We start from the raw sequence: 25,237 nt of genomic DNA on the forward strand, positions 1-25,237 counted from the left end.
TCACGGAGTCAGCCGCAGCCGCACCTTCAAGGTGCACGTCATAGAGCAAGATAAAAACACGAACGTGAGATCATACTACTTTGCCCGTCGATAGGGTCACATTTATCGTTGACTTTCACCCACTTCCGCTTTACCGATTTTCATTCTGATTGTCGGATTAATTCACGGAAGCTTTACAGTTTCGAATGCTATGCTTTTTATAATGATGGATTTAGATGACGTTTTCATATTCATCATCATCCAGGTCTTCGAGAAATACATAAGGACTGGCAAGGTCATAATCTTGTATAGTAAGAGCTTTGACCCTATGGTGAGACGTTTCGAGTGAAGCAGTTTTTGTAAGCTGGAATAGGCTCTGTTGCCAGCCAACAACCATGCGCGGATTTCATTCTTCTAGCTGGTATCGGTGGTTTTCGAACGTAGATTGGAGAAATTTTCAACGGTCTCAAAGTTGTAGTCTTCTATCTTTATTGTTTTCGCTTGACCAGTGCGATTCGATGTCGTTCGCTCTTTGGTTGTTGGCGCTGGTATTGTCACCATCTACTTCGTCTTGCTTTCATTAATGTGCAGCGCCAGGTCACTCGCCGCCTGCTCGATCTGGATGAAAATAGATTGTACATCTCGGGTTATTCTTCCCATAATGTCAATATCGTCAGCGTAGGCCGGCAGTTAGGTAGCCTTCAAAAGGATGGTGCCTCTGGCATTCACATCTGCTTTGCGAAACACACTTCAGTGCCAGGTTAAAGAGGACGCATGATAGGGCATTCCCTTGTCTTAGACAACTGCCGAACTGGAATGATCTCGCGAGTGATCCTTCTGCTTTTAACTGACCTCCCACATTGGTCAGGGTCAACCTAGTCATTAATTTCGTCGGGATACTGAATTTTCTCATGGCCGCGGACAGTTTTCCCCTCGCTATGCTGTCATAGGTGCCCTTAAAGACGATGAAAAGATGTTGCAACTGGCGGCCATGTTCCAACAATTTTTCCATCACTTGCCACAGAGAGAAAATCTGATCTGTAGCAGATTTGCCTGGAGTGAAGCCTCTTTAGTAGGGACCAATGGTGTTCTGAGCGTATTTGCCTATCCGACTTAGCAAGATAGCGGAGACTATCTTATAGCCGGTACTCAGCAACGTCGTCATTGATTCGATGTCCACACCTTGAGCATCAGTTGATGAACCGTTTGGTGTAGTTCGTCCCCTCCATATTTAACCAATTCAGTTGTAATTCCATCGGCTCCTGGCGTCCTCTGGTTTTCAAGCCAGTAGATTGCACGGACTGTTTTTTCTATGCTTGCTGGTGGTAGTATTTGTCCGTCGTCTTCAGTTGGTGGGACCTCCAAGTCGCCCATATTTTGGTTGTTGAGCAGTTCATCAAAATACTCAACCCATCGCTCCAAGATGCCCATTCAATCGGAAATCATATTTCTCTGTTTGATGCTTCATCCTGCATACTTGTTTGTGAAACCTCCGCGCCTGGTGCGGTTGCTCCCTATACTTTTCAAGTTCACAGACCTATTGGTTCTCTCAAGATTCCTTTATCCGTCTGTGAATTTGTCCGGAATTCGTGATAAGTGTCCGCGCACGCCCGCGTCTTTCGAGGATGCAATCTTACTCGGTATGCAGCAGTTTTCCGTTCCGTTACTAGCTTACATTCATCGTCGAACCAAACGTTCCGACTCTTTTCGCGGTTGGGGCTAAGTATGTTTATGGCCGCATCAATAATAACGCTGTTCAGGTAGTTGTAGAGATCATTTGTTGATACTCGTCTCCAGGACATCTGTTAGCTGCGGTTATTACGGCATCCACTTTCCCCTTATAGGTGTTAAGGAGGGCTTTGTTGAGGATGGCTTTAGCATTCCCTCTCACCTAATCGCTGAAGGGGATTGTAGGTAGTTATCGAGCCCGGAGCACTATCCCAACAAGATAGTGATCCCAGTCTATCTTAACCACCATAAGAGGTGGCGGCGTTCGATCAACACGTGGTCAATTTGGTTGAAAGTGACCCCATCTGGAGAGGCCCACGTATGTTTGTGGACCACTTTCCGCACAAATCAGGTACTTCCAACAACCATTTCGTGCGATACTGTTAACTGAATAATCCGCAGACCATTATCATTGGTATTTTGATGTGAGCCAAGGTATCGCCCAAATATTGGCTCCGTCGTTACTTACCCGTTAAAATCTCCAAGTATGTTTTTGATATCATACATAGGACAGGCTTCGAGGTTCCGCTCAAGTGCCTCGCAGAAGGTATCCTTCACCGGCTCTGTAGTCTCCTCTGTTTGGGGGTGAACGTTAATGAGGCTTATATTTTTAAATTTTGCCTCGCAGGCGCAGAGTGCATAGCCTTTCGCTTATATTTTCAAAGCCGATTACAGCAGATTTTCTTTTGTGGCTAATTAAGGAACCTACTCCAGGCACATGGTCTACTGAATGGCCACTATAATATATGGTGTAATGGCTCTTCTTCAGGAAACCGATACCTGTCCAGCGCATTTCTTGCAGCGCTGTTACATCAGCCTTATATTGGGACTGGGTATCGGCTTGCTGCTGAGCAACATTCGGTTTGTAGAGGAAGCACACGTGCAATGAGAAAATGCGCAAATCGTTATTCCATTGTTGTTGCCGGGTTCGTCATTTTAAAGTCCATCCTGTCCGAGGTCCCTTTCGTGGTTCCGTAGCATCGGTTTTCCATGTAGAGTTATCAGCCTTACCCAACCTACCCCATTCTTCTCCGTCTGCAGTTTTTCATTAAGAAAGACCTCCTACCGATCAACAGGTGGAGATAGTGTTTGGATGTGCTCATATTAATGGATGTGTACGAAAAGTTAACCCTTCTAGGATTGAAAATCACTTGAAGGGGGTTTTCTTTTGATAATTTCATTTCAGTTTGGTCTCGTTTTTTAAATTGTATTTCGACCCCGCCTTTTTTCGTATTGAATCTTTATCTTTGAGAAATCCTATTTTTAGTTTATGAATTCTTGCTAAAAGGTTATCTGTTCTTTTCCTCCCTTTCTTTGCTCAGAATCTTTCCTTTGCGTATATCTTGATGTGGGTACGGTAAAACTACGCTTGACAAAAAAAAAACAAATGGACTTTTCTGCTGGACATCTCCCGTCATTTCACGGTTTAAATTGAGCTCCTTGTCAGCTGTCCCTTTATTTTATTGATAGCTACTTCTCGCGCCTGTGTTCATAACTCAAATAGTTAAACCCAAGAAGATTAAACACAATAGATTCTTCCCCTGGCGCATTGGTAGAAAAAAATCATTGCACATCATCAACCGTCTTCGTTCCGTGCGTGAGAAAAAATCCGCACATAAGATCTGGTGTTAGTGCCTTGGGTGTGCGGCTACATTCTGCAGAGAGATCGTACGGACAAATTTATTTGGATAAATTGGGAAAAAGACCAGGTAACATTAACAACCCTAAATACTAACAACAGGTAAAAACTAACTTAAATCAACAAAATATTAATTGAACAGGGAAAGGGTGTGTCATGAACAAACTATAATTAACAGAGCATGAAAGTAACACATCAAAGACATCAAAGGAAAAACTTTATTATCCGGAAAAGCTTGAATTGTTGCCGATTAGAATATCAACAAATCATTGCGTCTCGTTAGAAAACAAACATTTACTGCTTTAATATAATCTAGTCATTTTTCGGAAAACTCCTCCTTTCATGTGTGACACGTTTTGTTTACGAGCTCATGTCATTGACGGTCTTGCTTCTGCTGAAGACATTCTGTTGCAGGATTTCGGCCCATTAATTTATATCGATTCGTATTGTTGGGAGGACATGTATTTATTGGGAAATATTCAAATTCAAAGGCATGAAAAAATGGTCTAGCCGGCGTAATTTGAAGGCAGGCCCCCTGATTGAATTTTGAATGATGTTTTAATGGAAATCATGTTGTGATTTTTCATTCATGACAAGCAATCTCTTGATTGATTTTAAATGGTTGTGAGTTACAAATTTAGAAGCCGAAGCCCTAGAAATTGAAGGCATTACATTATCGATTTCAAGCAAAGTAGTCATCCATTCATAGGCAACATTTTAATGAGTCAGCACACATAAAAGGAAAACAATTTTCTTAGCTGTGTACTCTGCGTCGTCTACCCCAGTCTAAATAAGGTGCAAAGGCTTTAACTTGCATTGGGTCTTTTCAATTTAGCATATGTCATATGCCATAATCAAGATAGTTGCCTTCATGCTTGTTAGATCCAACTATGAGTAGCGCACTACTAAATTGCTGTCATAATTTACAATAAAATCCTCTGCTTTGCTAACAAGAGCAGGCTCCCTTGTAAGCACAAATAAGGATTAAGTGAACTGAGAAGAGCGCTGAGTTCTTCTTCTCCTGACCTAGTTCCCTTTGAATGGAGGCACTGAAGGGATTCTGCTTCAGACATGGAATCACAAGTAGAAGACAACTGCACTGGGTTTTCCGTGAAATAATTTTAAGGAAATTGCATTCACCTAACAATCCGAAATTGTTTCGTAATGGAGCTAGGATCTGAGAGCAAGTGCGTTCCAGGGAAAAAGGATGCATAAATGCCGTATATGTAACAAAGAATTTTACCGTCCTCCCTTGTCGAGTTGAAAACGTAATGTAATCGTTTTTATGTGATTTCGAAAAAGCTTTCATTTGTTTTCAAGTAAAACATCAAATTACAAGTTTCCCTAGAAATGTTAGGTAGTTCAGCAGGGCAGTACCATAAAAACCCCATAAAACATTTGCTTGAGTTCGGACTAGGAAGGGCTGAAAGAAATAAAACGACCAACCCCCGGTGGAGAAATGAAGAGCTTAATTTAGAATTTAGGTAGCAACTTTACGATGTGGTTGGGTGGGAAAGATTAAAATTGAGGAAGATAAAATCCTTATCAGATAATGACCAGAGAGCAAAGTGCTTTTTATACAGTTGTGCTAGTTTTTGAGTTCTGTGAAGGAATAAGAGATTACGATTTTATGAATTGTGGTTCCCATCAAGGGTGTGCAAAAATGAAAATCATAAAAGGATATTTACCTCCAGGCAGGTGCGGTATTACACGAGTGGGCATGCCTCATATGCAAAATTGAAATAGCACGTGAACTACATCTACACGCCTTCGGAGTCGGCTCTTGGCGATGTGCTTGAGCCTTTTTTTCACTCTCACTGGCCGGCCATCCTAGGATAGTGGGTCCAATTGCACGGCATGATCCACAATAGAATTGTCGCTAGTTATAAATGTGTGACCTATCCACTGCCACTTCCCACTTTCTCACTCTCACACATCCACGGGTATCGGAGCTGTGTCGACAAAGGTCTCAATTTGTAATTATCTCATGTCACAGTACCCCGACAGCCCGACGGACATATAAATTGATCGTAGCTTGGAGATTTTCATGTGCTTTTCCCATATGGCAGCACAGAGAAAATATTGGAGGAAAGCTGTCTTGATGTTGGCGATAAGGAAGGAACATCGCCAGATTTTAAGCAAAGCAGTGAGTTTGCATCTAGCGATATTAATGCGTTAAGTAATATTGAGTTCGGTGCCACTGTCAGCGCAAGCAAGTGTTCATTACAGCCTTATAAAATGTATAGTTGCCTTTATTTTCCCCTCGACAGAACACATAAAAATTGGAACGATATAAGATAAGCGCGGCCTATTATCAATTACATTCTACGTTTCTGAAGTATCAGCCGAAGCCCAACGTATCTCGAATCAAATTCATTACTCTTGCTATCTTATAGACCATGAACTCACCAAAACCCAAATTGCCCCTCTGACAAACCATCGTCATCCTCGTTGAACATAAGTAGCTTTATATACATAAGCCACTTCGACGCCTTTGTTTTGAACACGAAACTGATAAGTCAATATGAAAAGAGTATGCAGGTTACTTCTCGAATTTCGTTGCTAAAAGAAACCTTTATTTCTGGGCTTAAAAGCCGGATCGAACAGGTGCGAGTGGCAAGTGCTAGTGAACTAGTTATTTCTGGCGATAATATGCAGTTTAAGAGTCTTTTGAGATGGCGTCCAATCCTGGAGCCTTTTCGTCCACAACGAGACTCCACATCTCCCGTAATTCCTTCACGCTAACTAAACGCACCAAAAACCTCCAGTTTAACCTATATCGAAGGTTACTATTGAAAGCTGTTGCTTTTTTGAAGCAGAGAACAGGTTAGGTCATACAAAATTTTCACTTTTTTTTTGGGAGTGGGGTAGGTGAATGCATTTACGCATAAAATGTTGAACTCCCGCAACAGTAAGTCGTCGGACTACCAAATAACAATCGTCCCGTCATAAGGAAACTAGCATGGAACCGTTTGGCCCATTACTTCGGGCTAGCCCTTTTACCCTCCCGGCTTCAGAGCCTTCTCGTCACGAAATTCCTTTTACCACCGAAAGAAGAGAGGAGGAAAGGAGTTATTAGTTCAGGGAACTCCTTGTCATACGGTCCCTCTACCGGTCAAACTCAATCTTCTCCGCATCAACAAGAACCCGAACATAATGTACAACACGGCAGCGCTCCTCAATGTCTCTCTGGCAATGCCGACTAGAGAGAGCTCCCCTATGTCTGCATAAAGCTGCTGTCGAAAGCTATCTCACCTTTGACGAAAGAAAAAGGTCTGTTCGGGATCGTCTGCCACTCCATTGCAGAACACGCAGTTAGATTGCAGAAATCGTGCCTTTCCAATTTTACGCAAGTAAAGCTGAAAACCTCCATTTCCACTTCAAGGTTCAGCTTGGAAGTAAAATCCTTGAGGGTTTCACGTGAGCACCTGTCTGGACAACTTAATCCCACGGTCCTCTTAAGACACGGATTGATTTTGTCACCACAATCAGAGCCCCTCTGAGACAAGCAACAACGGTACCAGTCTATACCAAGTGCATGGCTTAGTATTCATACTGGTGGATGCAACACCTACCTAAATCTCTACCGAACTAAGGAGTACGGTACCCGTGTTGAAAGGCAACACCACGCCGAGGCCCGAAGGTCTCTTCTCGCTTGAGCATCAGCAAGGGAATAATCAATCTCGCCACGCGTTCAGTTCAGCCACGGGTCTAAACTGTCTATGAGCCGCGCAGCTCATCTGCATCTTGGCTCATTTCGCCAAGAGAGTTGCCACTCGGTAAGTGCGCGTTGACGTTTTCACAGGCAACCGTGCTTCTTAAATCTTTACCCTTCCAGCTGTAGATAGCTTTATGTTCGTTATTAAAGAGGGATAACCCATACTCTGCCTTTATGCGCATGCCACCTCACGGTAAGTAAATGCTGTGCTAAACGATGGAGCTTATGATGATCCTTCCGTAGGTAGGCTTGTCTACAGTGTGCATAGACTCTAGACTAGAAACGGGAGCCTTCTCTCCTAGTAGCCCCTTGACCTCTTCGCAAAACGTACTCTTACTAGTCGTCCTCAGGCTAAGTTCGAAGACAACAGCAATTCAAAATTATTCTAGCTGCGGCATTATCTGCGGCATTCCAAATCTGTTGTTCGTGTGTATCATGTTGCCGAGGTATTTCTCCGCGGACATCGACCCCAAGCTGAATAGACCAAATGTCACAATGCACCCCATTCGCCGACAGTGGCGACTGAATTGCTTAATCAGTCTCATCGGTCAAACCAATCCATCTCTAATATGCAATTCTTTTCATTCATACAGATGTCAAGATCTCATTCTTTTGTACGAAGGTAACAGATTGCCCCAACTGTCAGCCCAAATACAAGCTGTTCCGAATTGTTTGTCAAATTATAGGATTCACACAAAACAAAGGTTGACAGAAATGTGGGCCACCGCCAGGCAACGAAAAAGGGGAGGTCTACTGGACTCGTCCTTAAAAGCCGGTGCCAGAAGATTCTAAGATAGATTCTGAAGAATAAGGCGGTCGGTATTGTCGACGAGCGAGATGAAAATAACCTCGCAAAATACTAGGCGATTATAAAAGAATAAAATAGCAAAAGCCTAGAAAATTGGCAGGAAGCGTAGCCTATCAGCTTCATGTGCAATCAATCTCAAAATAAGGTCGGACAGGAAAACAAGAGGGGTAGAGTCTGCAAGGGCGAGCAACCTAAGTAATCAGTGAAATAGCACATAGATTATTGACCAGAAACGGGAACCTTCTCTCCCATTCCCTTTTTAAGTGTTTTCAAATCGACGGCCCGACGTCGTACCCGTACAGGTAGATCATGCTGAGGTTACCGTAAATAAATCGTTCAGGCACAATTCTGGAGCATGTATTCTTGCCAAGACGACCTGAGTTCCAGCGAACTAATCGTGGTGAAACTGGAGTAGAGGGGAGCGGGTCCCAGTTGGATCGACTGATGGAAGTATGGTCAACTTGTTAAGGGCAAACTCTCCGGTTCGCGAATCAGACGCGTTGACACAACAGGACACTGATTGGGACAAATTTAGAGCATGTATTTTTGCCAGGACGAACTTGTATTCGGACTTGAGTTCCAGCGAACTAATCGTGGTCAAACTGGAGTAGAAGGGAGCAGGCTCCAGTTGAATCGACTGAAGGAACTATGGTCAACTTGTTAAGGACAAACTCTCCGGTGTGCTAATTAGACGCGTTGACACGACAAGCGGTGAACTGGAGCCAAAGGCCGCGAAAAAGGCATTCGGAACACCCTTTTAAAGTCTCGCGGTCTTCATATAGAATTTCGTCCTTCCATTAAACGTCGGAAGACTCTTCGAAAAAATCTTCTGGTGAGACCCTGGAGCTGCAATTTCTCTACTAGCGAGGGAGACTGTGGGTTGGAGCCTTGCTGGAATAGTATGCAGCACCAGTCAAATCACTAATTACTGAGAATAAAATCAATTGGCAATAAACAACTTCTCCCCATATAAATCTCCCGGTCCAGATGTCAGTACTGCAACAGAAGCAGTAGGAAAGGGTTGCGCCGGGAGCTGCATGTCTTTCGGATACGTATTATGCTCTAGGAGCCGCACGGTAATAGACTTCGTACAGAAAACGAGCAGCCGCGGCCATGTGTATGCATGAGTTTCGACCAGTCAACCTTGCCAGTTTTGCGCTAAAGATGGTTTTCTCCCTCGAATGTTTCCATCGGTTATGAATGAAATTATGGTGAGCACGTTGGAGAAGGTATATAAATTCCACCAAAACGGAGCTGACAGTATTTACCACCAAGCCAAGCGTAGCCGAATTACACCTTTCGCGGCTAAATAAGCAAAGATTGATACTTTTTCCCGATGTAAATTATTTGAGTATGATTCTGAGTCCTAATTTAAACTGGAGACTGAACATACAAGCTTAAAAGCATCCAAATCAGCAAATGTATATTTACAACTGGGGTTGTGCAGTCCTGCCCGGCAGATGACCTTAATGTACTCCTACACCTTCTCTCCTTGGTTCTCAACGCTGTAGCGAGCAGCGCTGTCAGACTACGTAAGTTCGTAATATCCTGGTCGAAGTACTTCCGGAATTTTAGGCATCGCTATGGAATTATACCAGGCTAAGCTAAGTTTTCAAATTTTTACCGCTGACTTCAGATAGCAAAGGCTCGCCACCTACACCAAGTTAGGGAGGACCTGGCGCTCCTATAACAAGACCCAATCAGACCGACGAGATGCGTGTTAATGAGTACAGGATTATAGCTGTTTTCACTGGGCATTTGCCTATAGGGAACCCCTCCGCCAGGCTTGGTATATCCTACGATTCTCATTGTCGACGCTTCAGAAACAAGGGAGGAAACTTTCTCTGCAACCTCTATTGTTTGAGGACCCCAAAGGTATTAGGTCACTTTTGTCCACGGACCAGTGTTCTCCTCCCAGTAGACCCCCCATATATAATTTCTTTATTCTTTTGAAGTAACTTTCCTGATGGGAAACGCGAAAGGAGCAACTGAAAAATTAAATGATCACACTCCGAATAGTAATTACAATTATTTAGATCTTTTGAATTTTCAATCATTCAACTGGAACTACAGGAAAACTCACAAACATGTGGAGATTCGGCGGACGAATTTACGCTGAGGCTTAATTTCTGTTTAAATTCATCCGAAGAAATTTCTTCCTCTTGAATTCCAAGTTTATGAAGTATTCCTAATCGTCTTGAGTTTAGTTTGCTGATTCCTCCCGGAAAGCAGTTAAGAGATACAAAAATGGTATCCGATCTTAGGAGGAGGTCTTATTTTCTCTCAGGTTGGCTTCCTACAAAATTTTGCCGTTCAAAACATAGTTTTTGGGAATGTCACGGTGAAAAACTTTTTTAATATTTGGTAATAATATCTATCTTCTGATTTTTAGGTTTGAAAGGAAGTTTTAATTGTGCGTTACGAAAACAAACTAAAGTTATAAACAAAAGATACGAAAATTTGCCGGTACGGTGTAGAGTTCTTGCAAATGCTCGCTAAGGAGGCCAAGAAAACTTTCTTTCAAAACTCACAAAAATAAGGAAACAACTGCCCAGACTTGTAAACTTTAAACATATTTCTCTTTGATTTTGTTTAAAAAATGGCCACTCACCATTGTAGTACAACCCTCTCAGGAAAAAAAACTTTGCCATTACAGAGAAAAGTTTTAAGCAAACTTTCAATCTCGTTCCACTTTTCTGTTGTCTATTTTCAGTTCATTGAGGACCATTTGTCATATTTTCCGCTCTTGTTTGAAATGAAAAATTCAACGTAATATCGGTTTCCTTCTTGATGAGACCTTATCAGTTTAATGGGAACTAAACTGAGATTAATGGAATGGAAACGTAATTTTTTTCCTTTTAGCTATTTATCATAAAATGCGTCATCCTGGAGCCCCTGCAGTAAACTTAGACTTATACTTCCGGGACTCGGTCAGTGTATGAAACAGGATTTCATGAAAAGTTGCCCTGACGTGAGTGATGAGACCAAATAGTTAACGGTGTAGCCTTGGAAATACAAAGTAAAGCGCACAAATATACGTGTGTGAAGGACGACCAGCCGCCCACATTTGTTGAACCCCCGTAGGGGTTTAACTTGCAGACAAATACGTCTAGATTCCAACAGAATGGCTGAGTTTCCAAATTATTAACTTCCGAAATGGTCGTTTAAAATTTATGGCAACAGGGGACGAAACAAAAATCTAAAGCTCACAGCCTTTCGCAAATAGGACTTGAGGATGGTTTGTTTGTCTAGCCCAGATACATAAACGTTCTGCCTCCCAGGCCAAATCTTTATTAATTTGCCAACTCCAAAGTGATTTTTTACCAGCACCACAGGGGCAACCACTAAGCTGCTGTCATCCTACCATTGGTTCAGAGACAATTTATCAGGACAACAATAATTCTTTTTTTTGTATTGTCTGGGACAAAGGCGAACAGAAGGTTATCTCTCTCCCCTCACCTCTGCCTAAAACACATTAAGCTAAATGACTCGAACAATGTCAACATTTATTTTCACGGTAATGAATGGCAGAATCACGCCAGTTGTGCCTTCTAATCCTGGAGCTTTATAAATGACCATAAGTCTTTCAACTTCACAAGGAAATTCCCAGAAGACCACGCCAAGTAGAAAAATTCATTAGAGATGAAGGGAACGATAGCGTTTTAGAAGTGGGTTAATCACAATTCGTTTATTCTTCCCTTTATCAATTGCTGGAGGCGGTCAAGATAACTGGAGCGGAACAAAAATTTGCCAAGAATGTAAGATTTTATTTTAAATGCTGGAATATGCCCAGGGGCTAATTAAAACAGGAATAAATTCCCGATTCGGGAAGCAATCTTGCGCTGGTTTACTTCAGTTATTGATGGACCATGCGGACCCTCCTCAACTTTGAATGGGATTTCTTGGAAATTTTATCTTTGACTTTCGCCTTATTTAGGGCTGGGGAGCAGTAATTTAGGGATTGAATCGTTAACTGCCTCAACTTAATGCCAGATAAAATAATGTGAAAATTACTGTAGGGACAAATATTTAGATGAATTTCGCACTTGAGGGCGTAACACAAACTTTGAAAGATGCTCTTGCGGACAACGTTTGAAAACAACAATTTTTTTCTCTGACAAAACTCTTAAAAAAAGTTAGAAAACATTGAAAGTTGCGATATGAGAAGCAAGTGGTGAAGTAACGAAAAACTTGGCGAGGGAGACTAGGAAGTTATGTCCTTAGCGACATAAAGCGACTTATCTACCCTAGAATAACGCATGCGGCAGTTGAACATTTGAGTATAGGAGTCGTTTCACTGTACTATAGTGAAAAGCCTTTCTAAGGTCGAACGAATAGGTAAGTGTTGATTGCAGTGTTACACTTTTTGTCCAGGAAGAAATTGCAGTATAGAGAGAGCTGGAGTTTAGGAAGTTTATATCAAATATTTTGCAATCATCCGGTATGGGGAAATATCAAGTTATCCCATTCTTAACTACTTCTGGAAGAAAAAAAAACGACTCTATATTGCCTAATGAGACCGAGAGATACTAGAAAAGTAATAGGGTTATTGGCCCCGAAACAAACATCGACTTCTCTAATTTTCACCAGGCAGTCTCCATTCAGAAGCGCTGGAGCATTTTCCTGGCCCGATTTTTAAGGTGCAATGCAAAGACCTTCTTGTAAAAAACCAATCGACGTTCTTCACCTATACATTACCTTCGGAGAAAACTACATCGCTTATTGTTCGCGGGCTAGATTATACATACGACCCACAGGAGATTGACGATAATAATACCCAGGGCATCTCCAGCGTGCTTTCCATCAAACACTTCTTCACAACGAAGGCCAAGCAAAAGGATCGTAAAATGAGCCTTTTTATATTTGACGCCTCTTTTGAGATCGACGATCTCACACCAATAAACGCGGTAGACCGCATCTTAGTCGGCTTTAACAAGATTATCAACAAGTAAATTTTACAGTGCAAAATATGCCAGCAGATTGGATAGGCAACACCGAAATGCCACCTCTGATACCGCTACGTTGTGACCCGCACACACGGGCCAGGTGACTGCTCCAAGACGGCGGGAAAATACCCAAGTATGTGAACTGCACAGCCAACTAACACAAAGTTATAACGAGGTGGGATGCCCTCAAACGAGTTCCTCCATCCCGGTCCAATCCGATTCAACCCCACAAACCTCGTGCAATATCAACGCCCTTTTTCACTTTGTCATCAACGCACTCTACAGCAGCGACCGAACCGTACTAACTTTTTAAATACCCCCTGACCCCTGATCTTAGACAATTTGCGGAACAATTTAAACAGTTTATTACAATGTTCAACACAATTATGAACCTCCTGGCATCTAATCATCGTTATTAGGATTATTGAATTGATCGTCATAGAACCGCATTTCCCAATTTCTCGTTGGTAGCACCGCAATATTAGCCTCCGGCAAGTTCCTCGCTACCTAACTTTCCCTTCTACCAAATGCTTTTAAATTCGTCGAGGCAACTACCACCACTATGGAGACCACATGTGACTTCATCTTCGTTTTTTGTCGTTATTGTCCAAATCAACTTTTTGGCACAATTGGTCTCTCTACCAACAGAGCTTTCCGCCAGAATCAACCCCTCCTAGCTGGCAAATTATAGTTACTAGCTTTTGGGGGTGTTTACATCCTGGCTTGATTCCTATGTAAACAATAATGGTCGCGACTTACACCGCCAGCTGGCATCAAACCCCACTGCACGAAATATTGCCCATTTTACCCCGGCAATACTTACTTACAATGGAAGGAATTGGCACTCTTACCTTGACCACTTCCTGATCAGCAGCAACAACAACGTAAATCCGAACCCGACCACGTTCCCCTTTCTCGGAACCATTTCTGGCATCAGTGACCACGTTGCCACTGTCCTTGATATCCAACTCCCTGATAGAGTCATGCATGAGCTGCACCTGACTACAGAAATGATAACCGGCGCTCATAAACCAATTCCTTAGATCCAAGCTATCTGAAATTCAAATCTCGGTCGACATCCTCCAAGATATGCAACATAAGAAAAACCTACCGTGGAGATTATTTAGAAATAGGTACTGTTTGCAGTATTCCATCCTTGACCTCGATAATTCAATCCGTGATAGAATCCTCACCCTACTAAGCACTTATGTAATCGCCTATCCGATATAGAACTTAACCCAAATATATACAGGGAACTCCATAAAGTCTCCCCGCGTCTAGGCGAAGCTGTCAGCTGCATCTTAAGCCCAAAAATATATCTCGTTCTTGTAAACCACTTTCTCAAAGCCCACTAGTCCACATTCTATATACTTAACCGAACCTTTGAAATTGAAGGTAATACTTCTATAACCCTCCTCAAATCCACAACATCATACACTCAAACAATTAGTCAAACTGGTCTGTTCCAGAATCCACTTCTCCCAACCAGACTCACTGGCGCTATTTCATCCATTAACTGCGTCAAGCCCAAATCGGTTGAAATGTGCATTAAGCAAAGTAAAAACAAAGAATCTTCCGGGCTTGACGAAATTCCAACCATTGTCCTAGAAATTTCTCTGTATCGATTAGCCCTTTTCTGCCCTTTCAAATTAATTACTGTCTGCTGAAAGCCCACTTTTCGCGAGCTGGAAATATGCTCAAATTTTTCCTATCCCTAAAAAGAATGAAAATCCTCTTCTTCCTGATATCTACAGGCTCTCCATCCTCTCAACTTCCGCCAAAATCTTCGAGCGGACCATCAAACTCATCATCGATGAGCACTGTGATTCGCCAGTCCCCTCAAAACCGATATCTTGCTCGGGGTATATCGCAAGACTCCTACAATAACCTGCCTCCTGGACATAAGGCAACCTTTTGACCCCGCATGGTAATACGGATTAGTGTATAAGCTCAATAAAATTTTAACTTTTCATCCCCACGCCTGCAAACTAATCTTTAGCTTTCCAGATGGTCAGCGATGCCAAGTGAAATTTCAGCTGCAACCTCCTTTCTCTATACTAGCCCTACTAGATTTCGACAAGGATTTGTCCTTTCTGCAACCCTTTTCTAGCTGTTCACAGCATACATTTCCAAACCCGCTCCTAACCATAATCCTATCAAGATCCTCCAATATGTCGATGACCTCATAGTTTACACCTCTAAGAAGGACACAGTGTACAGGTAAGCCCATTTGAATTGATATCTGGATGATGTTTACCGATACTTTACCGGGTTGAAACTAGCCTTCAATAATCAAAAGTGCCAAACGATTATCTTTCTTGGGGATAAATTGAGGGTGAGTCCGAGAATGACTTCCGAAACCAAAAACCTGTCACCCTTCATCAATTCAATTACCATTCCTAATGTTAAACAAGGCGACTATATGCGCGCCACCTCTAACTCAACATCCCTGATGTTAACAAGGTGTTAAACCGTACAAACGGTCCCTTCAAATCTTTTCTTATTCTTCAGTTCAATAAACCCATTCCACCAAAAGTCAGAATTTTCCGCTACAAACAGTTGATTAGACCTTTGATCACTTTCGAGTTCATCTTCTGGACGGATATCTCCCCTAGACAAATGGAGAGACTACGCCTCAAGGGAAGGCAAATTCTCCTCTACCGTACTGGTATTTTCAAAAGCGGGGATGGGATGATATGGCACTTTGCCTTCTATGAGTTTCAATGAGGAGTTCTTAATCATTATCAATATTGCAATATTTATTTTAGCTATTTTTTGCAGCAGAGGCTGAAAAGCTTTAAAAGCTACCGTTGTCTACCGCAAAACGGGTGTGGTGGACTCCTACCCACCAAAACCGCTTCCTCCTCATTCAACTCTCCCCGTGGAACTTCCCCCGAGCTAGATCAGAATTTATCCTGCTCTCGTCTTCACGTTCGTCGCTCGTTCCGCCTTCCGACTTTTTCTGCAGTTTGTTGATAACGGCTGCTGTCACATTTGCGACTTCAGTCCATGCCCCTTACGATTTCAGCATATGCTTGATGGGGTGTTAAGGGTTGCATGTACTCGATGTGACCACTTTTAAAATAAGGAGCCAACGACTCGACCTTGGGCTACCTGCATTTGGTAGCATCCTCGCCATCAGTGCTCCGGTATTATACACCTTGGCAGCAGCATACTTCAGTAATTGAAAATTTAGCTTCTGCTAGATCATTGCGAGCAAATAGTTGAGCACAGGCGGAAATTGTATTGTTTGTGTCCCAACTTTCATCTTCATGAACGTTGGTGCTTGGTGATAATTCCTACCTTCGCCTTATGATAGGCCAACGTTTTTCAACCAGAACTCAATGTCATAAACTGCTTCATTCGTATAAGACTTGACTTTTTCGAGGAGGGGTGCAAAAACTGTCACTCCAATGTCATCCCAATTGAAACCCCACCAGTAGACACCCTGTGGGGCCAGTAAAGTAAATCCTGTGGGACTCCAAATGTTGTTCGATATCATTTTTAGTCCTTCATCTAAATTGTAGCACAAAACCAATCGACTAAGAAGACCGTAACGACATACACTGGGTACTTCGCTCGCCTAATTTGATTAAGGACCCAAATCACTTACCCCATCTCGCAGAATTTATCCTCATCGGGTGCGGCTTTATCTATGTAAGCAACAAGACTAACTACGTCGGTCGTAGGCCGCATCTTCCGAAGTATGAGCTGATACTCAGAGGGGCCGCCTTCGGTAATCGGAAGTAATCTGTTACAGATTATACATGCGAATAAATTGCCATTATTATTTGGAAGGCACATCGGTCTGCAGGACGGAAGTACACCCAAAGGTTTGTTTGGCTTTAGAATAAGTATTATTTTCGGCTTCTTCCATTGTTTGAGAAGTGCTCCTTCTTTAAGACTAACGGTAAATGACTCGGCAAACCTATTTCAATTTTAACTGCCGCCTTAAGAGCTTTGTTGGGGATACTATGTAAGCCAGCGGCTTTATTTTCGACTATTTACTTCACAGCTTCCAATACATCCTCCTCGCATGTTTTTAGGCACCTCCCTCGAGGTCTGAGTCAACTTCCTTACACAATCCCTGTGATCCAGGGAGAGTAGAACCCCATCCTTTTGTACCTCTAGTGTAAACTTGATTTTATGATGAATCTTGTTTATAGAGGAGATGACCATGTCTATATCGTCTCTTTTAACAATCGCAAATACCTCGTCTACATACCTAAACCATACTTTAGATTCATCATAAAATCGAGTTTATACTAGAAAAGGATGGGGTTCTACCCTTCCTGGATCTAAATATCGTCAACACCAACGGTAAGCTTAAGTTCGAGATATACCGTAAGCCTACAGCAACGCAGAGAACGATACCAGTAACTTCACATCACACATTTTCCCAAAAAATGGCTGCCTATAATTGCATGGTTCGCCAACTGATCACACACCCTCTTTCAGAACACGGTTTGAATAAGGAACGACAGTTTATTATTGACACCGCTATTAAGAATGGGTATAATCCTCAGACTATTGAGAAATTGATCGGAAGGAAAATCAAGCAACACAATAGGCATACCTATACAACACTATTTTCGCAGCAAAAAGAGGAAACAACCAGACGAATAAGTATCCCATATTCCTACCTATTTGACAACATGAGGAATAGCAGCCCTGCTCCACGGTTATCGATAATCGCTAGGATCTACAATTCTCCAGTTTTTCCTATAGACTTTATCTATATGAAAACGTTAGCCATTGAATAACAATTCAAACTAAGCAACAATATTAGCTGGCACCGATTCTAGCCTGAAGTTATCAGCGCTGGCAGAGGGTATTTCAATCTGTATCTCGTTTGAAGGTTGGATACTGACACTATGGGTAGGCTTGGTTTCATGTTGACCGTATGCGGAATCTAAGTTTCCATCGATTAGCTCAAGCCTCCTCGTCAACATTAGCGTCTGGTTTTTAAACTTATTATTTAAAGTTATATAGTTCGTTAGGATACGGAATACAGACTTCTTCTGTCTCCGGGGTTGGCATCTGGCTCTCCAGGAGCCAAACCTCCCGTCTACCAAGACCATTAGTAGGTGGTGATATTGTTTAGGATATGGGGGATCCTAAGCTGATTATAGATACACCACCTACGAAGAGTCAAAAACACCTCTTCATTCTAGGGTGACATGCGAACCGTGCCCATTGGAGAGTTTGCAGTCTTGATAACTAACCCCACCAAGAAAAGCCTCCATAGTGGGAGAAGGGGAAAAGTGAATTGAAAATTAGCGAAAGAGGTTCGGAAGTTAAAGTAAGGTAAGCAGTGGGAACGTTAAAACCCCTAAAATCATCTGGAGTAAATGGTGTTTTCCTAGCACTATTCCTGCGGGGCCTGGAGATAATCTTATGATTTACCCTAAGAGTAGTAAGGGGCAGCACAGTCTTAGGATATATATCAAGGACATAAAGAGGGGCAAGTGTGGTCTTTATTCCGAAAGCAGGACAAAAAGATCCTCTTCACTCTAAATCATTCAGGCTAATTTTCCTAACATCGTTCATACTTAAAAGGGTGGAGAAGCAACTATAATAAAACCAACATTTTAGTGCGTAATCCCGTACATCTATGTCAGCGCGCTTACCGGACAGGACGCCCAACCGGAACTGCCCAGTATCAGTTGACGGATGTAGACCGGGTTACGATTGAAACTGTGCTCGTTTTTGGGTATGGAAAGAACATTGGAGAACACATCGCATAAAGAGATACGAGATGCCGTAGTTCGCAGGAACGTGGGAAACACCATGGCCTTCTGGACGAGCAGAATGTTAAAAAGTATGCAAATGGAAGTATCGACAGGTAGAAATTCTATTGTCTTGAACACTGCTCAATATTGTCTACAAAAGGTATTATCACAATTAGTGTGTTGGAGGGTAGTTGATGAGAGCTAACAAACACTGGAATCTAAGTCAGGAGTTACGCTGATGATTTTGTTTTGGCCTGAAAGGGCCAATATGAGGATACCCAATGTGACAGAATTCAAACCGGAGTAACTGGTGCAAGAAGGAGGAGCTACGTATAAATTCATTTGCTAGGAAGAGCAAGCTTGATCACCGGAGAGTCATTAGATTGCATAGAAATGAGTAGCAGAGGTTAAATATTTGGTAATCACATTAGACCAAAAACTGCTGGGTAAGGCATATGATGAAAACATATGTCGGAAAGCAACAATAACTCTGATGATTTGCAGGTCCACACAGGGGAGAAATGAGAATACACCTCGAAAATGCTGAACTGCATATGCAGTGCAATAATAAGGCTAATGATTAGCTGTGGGGCGGTAATCTGGCCAGACAGAACTGAACTTAGCTATAAAAGCCAAAGAGTTACACAAACTTCAAATAATGGCTTGCATGTGTGAGGCAATGGCCAATGAGAACTTGCCAAACGGAATCCCTATGGAATTGACTCCTATCCATCTGCACATAAAGATGCAGGCATAACTCTGAGAATACCAGTGAGGCGGGGAGCTGTGTAAATCGAAGGAAAATTGGTATTATCTCTAGGGGACGGCATCCCGAATTACTGATATTAAGGGATAACATGACAACAAAGTTTCACTTCGATAAGAATTTTAAAACACGTTGGAGCAACAGGGCAAACTAGAAGAGTGTTGTTGTAAGATACAGCTTAAACCAGCAACTAATTACCTGGTATACTGATGAATCCATCAGGGTACAGCACTTTGAACCAGTGTATAAGCTCACCAGCATATTTCAAGTGGAAAATATGCCATGAACAGATGTGCCTCCTTCAACCTCAAAAGGAATTACAAGGGGCAGAACGTTGCTATTCTAGCCGACAGTACAACTAGTATGGAGAGCCCTTAACAGACTGGACGTGCTCGGCTCGCTCAATAAAGTCTGGGTACGCCAAATTCAAGGCCACATTGGGTTAAAAGATAATAAAGTAGCGGACGAGCTGGCCAGGAATGGAGCAATGACGCCATTATACTGGCCAGAGCCATTCTGTGCAGCCGGAAATGGGTTCATGATTACGACAGTGCAAAATGAAGAGGAACGGCTGAGGGAACTTTAATAGGCAAACCTATCAGGAATGGAACAGTCCAGGGTGTTATTGTGGGGATACGAACCAAAGCGTTCGAAAGATTGTTTAAACCTCAGCAAGGGGGCCTCCGGATCATAGTCGGAATATTCATTGGTCATTGCAGGATAAACTATCACCTCGGGATCTAAGGAGATCCCCAGAGACTGTCTGCAGATTCTGTGGTGATGAGTCCTCCTCACCTATTCTGGGACAGTGTCTAGCACTCGTGCAAAGTAGGCTGAGGTACCTGGGAGAACAATTAATATCAGATGCCAGGTTGAACATTTGGAAGTAGGGAGCAAGTGATTAGTAAACTTTCCGTTAATTTACAAGTTGACGGTTTTATCTAAAAATATGTTTGATATGTCCCACTCCATAATGAAACGTCGATTTCCCAATTGTTCGCGCATAAACCCGTGGAGAGTACTTATTATTTAGTAGAAAATCTGGAAACTGATATTGTTTACAAGATGATTGCTATCCGGAAGTTATATAGTGTAGCAAACCCTTTTTCCTATACGCAGTCCGCTGCAGCCAATAGTACTCTTTCAAATTTTCAATCTACCAGGGGCTCTAAAACTAGATTTAGCAAAAATATCCCTTCGAAATTAATCACAGGAACCCCGCCAGTCTAATATAAAGTAAGTTATTAATTTCGTATGTCGGCAGAGATTCGCGTCTTATCTTTCACTCTCAAACAAATTTTTAACTTTCTACACCGTCGTGCGTCTTAAGTCAAGACATCCCACAGTACCTTCCCCCCCAACGGAATCGGCGGTTTTCACTCGATATAATTCATACCCATCTCGGGTTTTCGAATTATTATAACTAATGTACCTATTCGGCGCCAACAACATCCATAGCCGCTTTCGGTGACGTTGCTCTACAAGGAAGAGATGAAGTAGCATCTGAAGAGTTTGTCTCTGCCATAAAACCGAAACTGTCAAAGTAGAAATTTGATACTAAAATTTAGGAGCGGTATAAAATCCCAACCTGCTGAATCCTGGAGGTTTATAAAATCCTATAAATCACTGCATAAACTTGAACATCCTAAATGTGTGCTACTTAAAAGAATAAATGGCTCTGATAAAACATGACCATCCTTTTCCTGGTGGAAAACATTTACATCCAAAACATCTCTGCATTGAAATGCCGTATGAAATATTCCACAATTAATTGCTATACAAAAGCTTACAAGCCAATCATACCTCAAATGCCTTAGAATAATGAGACGCTCATAGTAGTCAAATCTTACTTATCTCATCTTAAAATAAATTTGTAATCCAATTTCATCGAATAATTAAGTCGAATTGAATGAACTGCCTAAGCTCATGGGTTCATAAAAGTAATTAATCTGCCTTGAGCTCCTCTTCCAAGAATTACGGATATTACAGCAGCAGAATAATTAAGTGGTATATTACAGGATCAGAGCTATATATCAGATTAATTGAACATACATCAAGGCAAGCAAAGGTTAATTGATAAAAGTAATATAGTAATAGGTCATAAGAGCCCAAGAAGGGTCTTAAAATTAATTAGGACATTAGTTTAATTACCGCAGTATTCAGAAAAGCTGATTGAATTGTCAAACTACTACAATGAAAAACAAAATATCGATCTATTTGCATATTCTGCCGAAGGAGGAATACATGTTTATTCATTAATGTGTCTCTGCTTTATCCTGTCCATTGGAAACATTAAATTTTAATTTCCATTCATTAAAATGCGCATAATTGAAAATGTCCTTCAGGGAACAGGTGGTGAAACTGGAGAAGTTATGACCAGTTGAGACAGTTGTACAATTTTATTAGAATAGACATTTTCGTAGGTAAGAGTCCAATGTGTAGGCATATGTAAACAAGGGAAATTTTGAAGGTTTAGTTTATGAGCAATTACTGCAATAAAATTGCGAAACTAGTGATGAAACCAAGTGGCTAACTTCGGGTATGCAATTTCCAACTTTTAATTCCAACAAATATAGTGCCAGGAATTATGGTTATCACTAAGCATAAATACATACATACATATGTATAGTCTCCGGCGTTGGCGGTGTGCCTGTAGAACTTCCTCTGTAACTCCTGCAGTTTCTACAGAATTGTTACTTACATCCATTCGTAAATGCTGATAGTTGCTACTTTTACTCATTTGCAAATTTCAAGAATCTGGTATCCAACCCAATGAGTGGAAGAGAGGGGATGATAAGCATTTCCAGGTACTTCCTGCTGTCACGAGATATTAGCTAAAATTAAAATTTGATCGGCAGAGAGAGGTTGGTTTCCGCTCTACATTATTCAGTCCCGACCATGTTAACACCCTTCTTAAGATTGTGGAGCAATGTGCATTTGCTCGCTGTCGACAGAGTTTAAAAAGGAGTGCATCAAAAATTGTCTATTCAGAAAGGTGATACCACAGAAACTAATAGCTATTAACAGATCAGCGCCGCAAAATTTTACGCGGAGTCAAATCCTGTCCCCTTTCCAACTAAAAGAGTATTTCTTCCCAAGTAACGTAGTAATTTCTTTCGGGTGTCAGTTGTCCCATTCATCAGTACGAAGATCCTGAGAAAGATGAAAACCCTCAAAACGATATATAATTGAAAACGGAAAGATAACTGGAGACTAGTGCAAGTGATTTTGAAAGATATTCATCAGCGCGTATTTTCCAGAAAAACTTTTGTAATGTCCGCACTTTCCTTTGACCAAATAATGCTTATGTAATGTGTAATAGTCCCTTTATCCTCACATTTTTATCTACCCCTTTAGTTTTTCCAATTATACTTCTATATTTCATAATTCCTATCTGTCGTACGGAAGGTCGGTGGTCAAATCTCACTGGTGGCAGTGGGGTTTGTATTGTGACTTGCCGTCGGACACCAGTCGAGTCAGCTGTGAATGAGTACCAGAGTCAAATTAGGGTAATAATCTCGGTCGAGCGCAATGCTGACCACATTGCCTCCTACAGTGTACTGTAGTGTACCGTTACGGTCTTGAATGAAGTGCTCTAACAAACTTCAAGGCCCTTCTCCAGTATGGATTGTTGGGCCAACGATTATTATTTCCGAGTTATCACAATCTCGGCAGATAATACTAGCACTAAGTGCCAAGCGTTTAGGCTCGGACGATCTTACCTAATTAAAAACTAAAGGGGCGCTGGTGGTAGTGGCCGGTACTAGGTTAATGCGAGACTCCGTCCAGAACTCCCCGCAACATCGAGTACGTATGCAGAATGGTGTGATTCTGCATGGTTTGAACCACACTGTGCGAAACTCCCAGGACATCAAGGGAAGCCGTCAGGGATTTAGGTACAATATCTGTAGCTGACAATATTATGGGAACTACTACGGGTTCCTTGGAGAATTCCTAGGTACTTGTAGAAGTCTGTCTCGGTCATAGCATGCGGCATGCGGCCCGTGGTGTCCTTTGCAGATGGCTTGAATTCGACACTTATCTAATCCAAACTCCATCCGAGTATCACGGCTGTACATGTCTATTATTCGCAACAGACTTCTAAGATGGTTGTCAGTCCCAGCATACAGCTTGATGTCATCTAAGTACATCAGGTGTGTCAGTTCGCACTTTGCACGTAGGCCATATTTTATTGCAAAACCATGCCCTCTAGCACCATTCAATAGCCATTAAAGGGGGTTCAGAGCCATACAAAACCAAAGGGGACTCAACGAATCCCCTTGGAAGCTGCCCCTTCGTATACGGATGGGCTCTGAGGTATAAGCACCTTCAGATGTACAGTCTAATAAGGTGGTACGCCACCCTTGGAAGATGCCCCTCCGTATACGGATGGGCTCTGAGGTATTAGCACCCTCAGATGTACGGACTGATAAGGTGGTATGCTACCCTTCCATGACTGTCGCCAACAACTTTATTAGTTTCGGATCAATGCCATACAGATGTAGGATATCGATTAACCAGGTATGCGAAACCCTATCAAAAGCCTTGGCATAATCGATATAGCAACTGAAGAGGTTTCTTTGGCCTCTAGTTGCTTATCCTACAACTACCGAGTCGATAATGAGTTGCTCTTTTCAACCCCTTGACCCAATTTGGCAGCCCTTCTGCTCCTCGGACAGAATGTTCTTGGTCTGAAGGTGCGCATTGATCCTTCCCCTAATAATGGACGTGATGAATTTGTGGAGGGTTGGTAAGCAAGTGATCGGTCTTGTGTCTGCGGGGTCCTGCACCGTGTCCTTCTTAGGGGTAGGGTAAGTAATCCCCGTAGTGAGGAAGGGTGGAAATTCCTTTCGCCGACTCAAGACCTCATTTATACTGCGTGCGTGTACGCTGGTAAATTCCTTATACCGGAAATTCTGCACCCGATCCAGACCTGAGACCCTCGAGTTCTTCGAGCTGTTTATGGCTCGTCGAACTTCCTCTTCAGTAACATCCGCAAAATTCATGCCAGGCGTATTGGCATGGCGAGTGCTTTCGGCGATGATCCACTCAGCATGCTAGGCGGGTAACCCCCAAAGTTTACCCCAATACTCTTTCGCTTCCGTCACCGAGAACTGTATTGTCTGAACGCTCTGTTGGGATTCGTTGAGAGATCTGAAAAAACTCCACTGGTTCCGCGCGTATGTTGCATTCTGGCCACATTTAGAATGACTTTCACCATACCGTCGTAACCGACTGCATCTGAAAGAAAGTTTCTGTTTTAGTGTGTCCAGAATTTCAACTACGGGGTTTTTCACTGGGGATGGCATAGTTCCAGTAAACCAGTGTTGATCTGAATCAGTCCAGCAATGTCCTGCCTTAGTGAGTCCCGCCGATATTCCAGACGAATTTTTCATCTCTTTGGCCACTCAAACCAATAACACGAAAGCGAATCTTCTGACCATGCAATCTGATAGCCGCAACTGCACCAAAATACACAAGTGATTGTAGTTGCAGCAGCGACATATCAGCACACGGTCGAGATGCAATCTCATCATTGACTTGAGATAGTTGCTGGAAATGCATAGAGCCTTGGAATACCTGGTCTATGCAAAGGATCCATATCCGAGAATTCTATACACGCTCTTTGGAATTCGTCCCGAACCTCGGCGGATACCTCGGCTGGACGGTGGAGAAGAGTGCTTCGGCGAGTTTTGAAAATGTTGCCTGCAGTGCGGCGTGGTGTTGTTGATGCCGCCGCCTCTGCCCCCATCTACTCTCGGTCACCAGTTACCCCGATGACCTCAAGTCGAACACGTTCCCTGATGGTGGCCGGGATTATGTCGCTGCGAGTAATGAAGCAGTACTGGTCTGCGACTCACTGCACAGTTACGTGCGCGAATTGCGGAAACGCTCGACGAATCTCTGGTGCAACATAGGGC

This window comes from Hermetia illucens, chromosome 2 (genome assembly GCF_905115235.1).
Source record: "Hermetia illucens chromosome 2, iHerIll2.2.curated.20191125, whole genome shotgun sequence".
Taxonomy (NCBI): domain Eukaryota; kingdom Metazoa; phylum Arthropoda; class Insecta; order Diptera; family Stratiomyidae; genus Hermetia; species Hermetia illucens.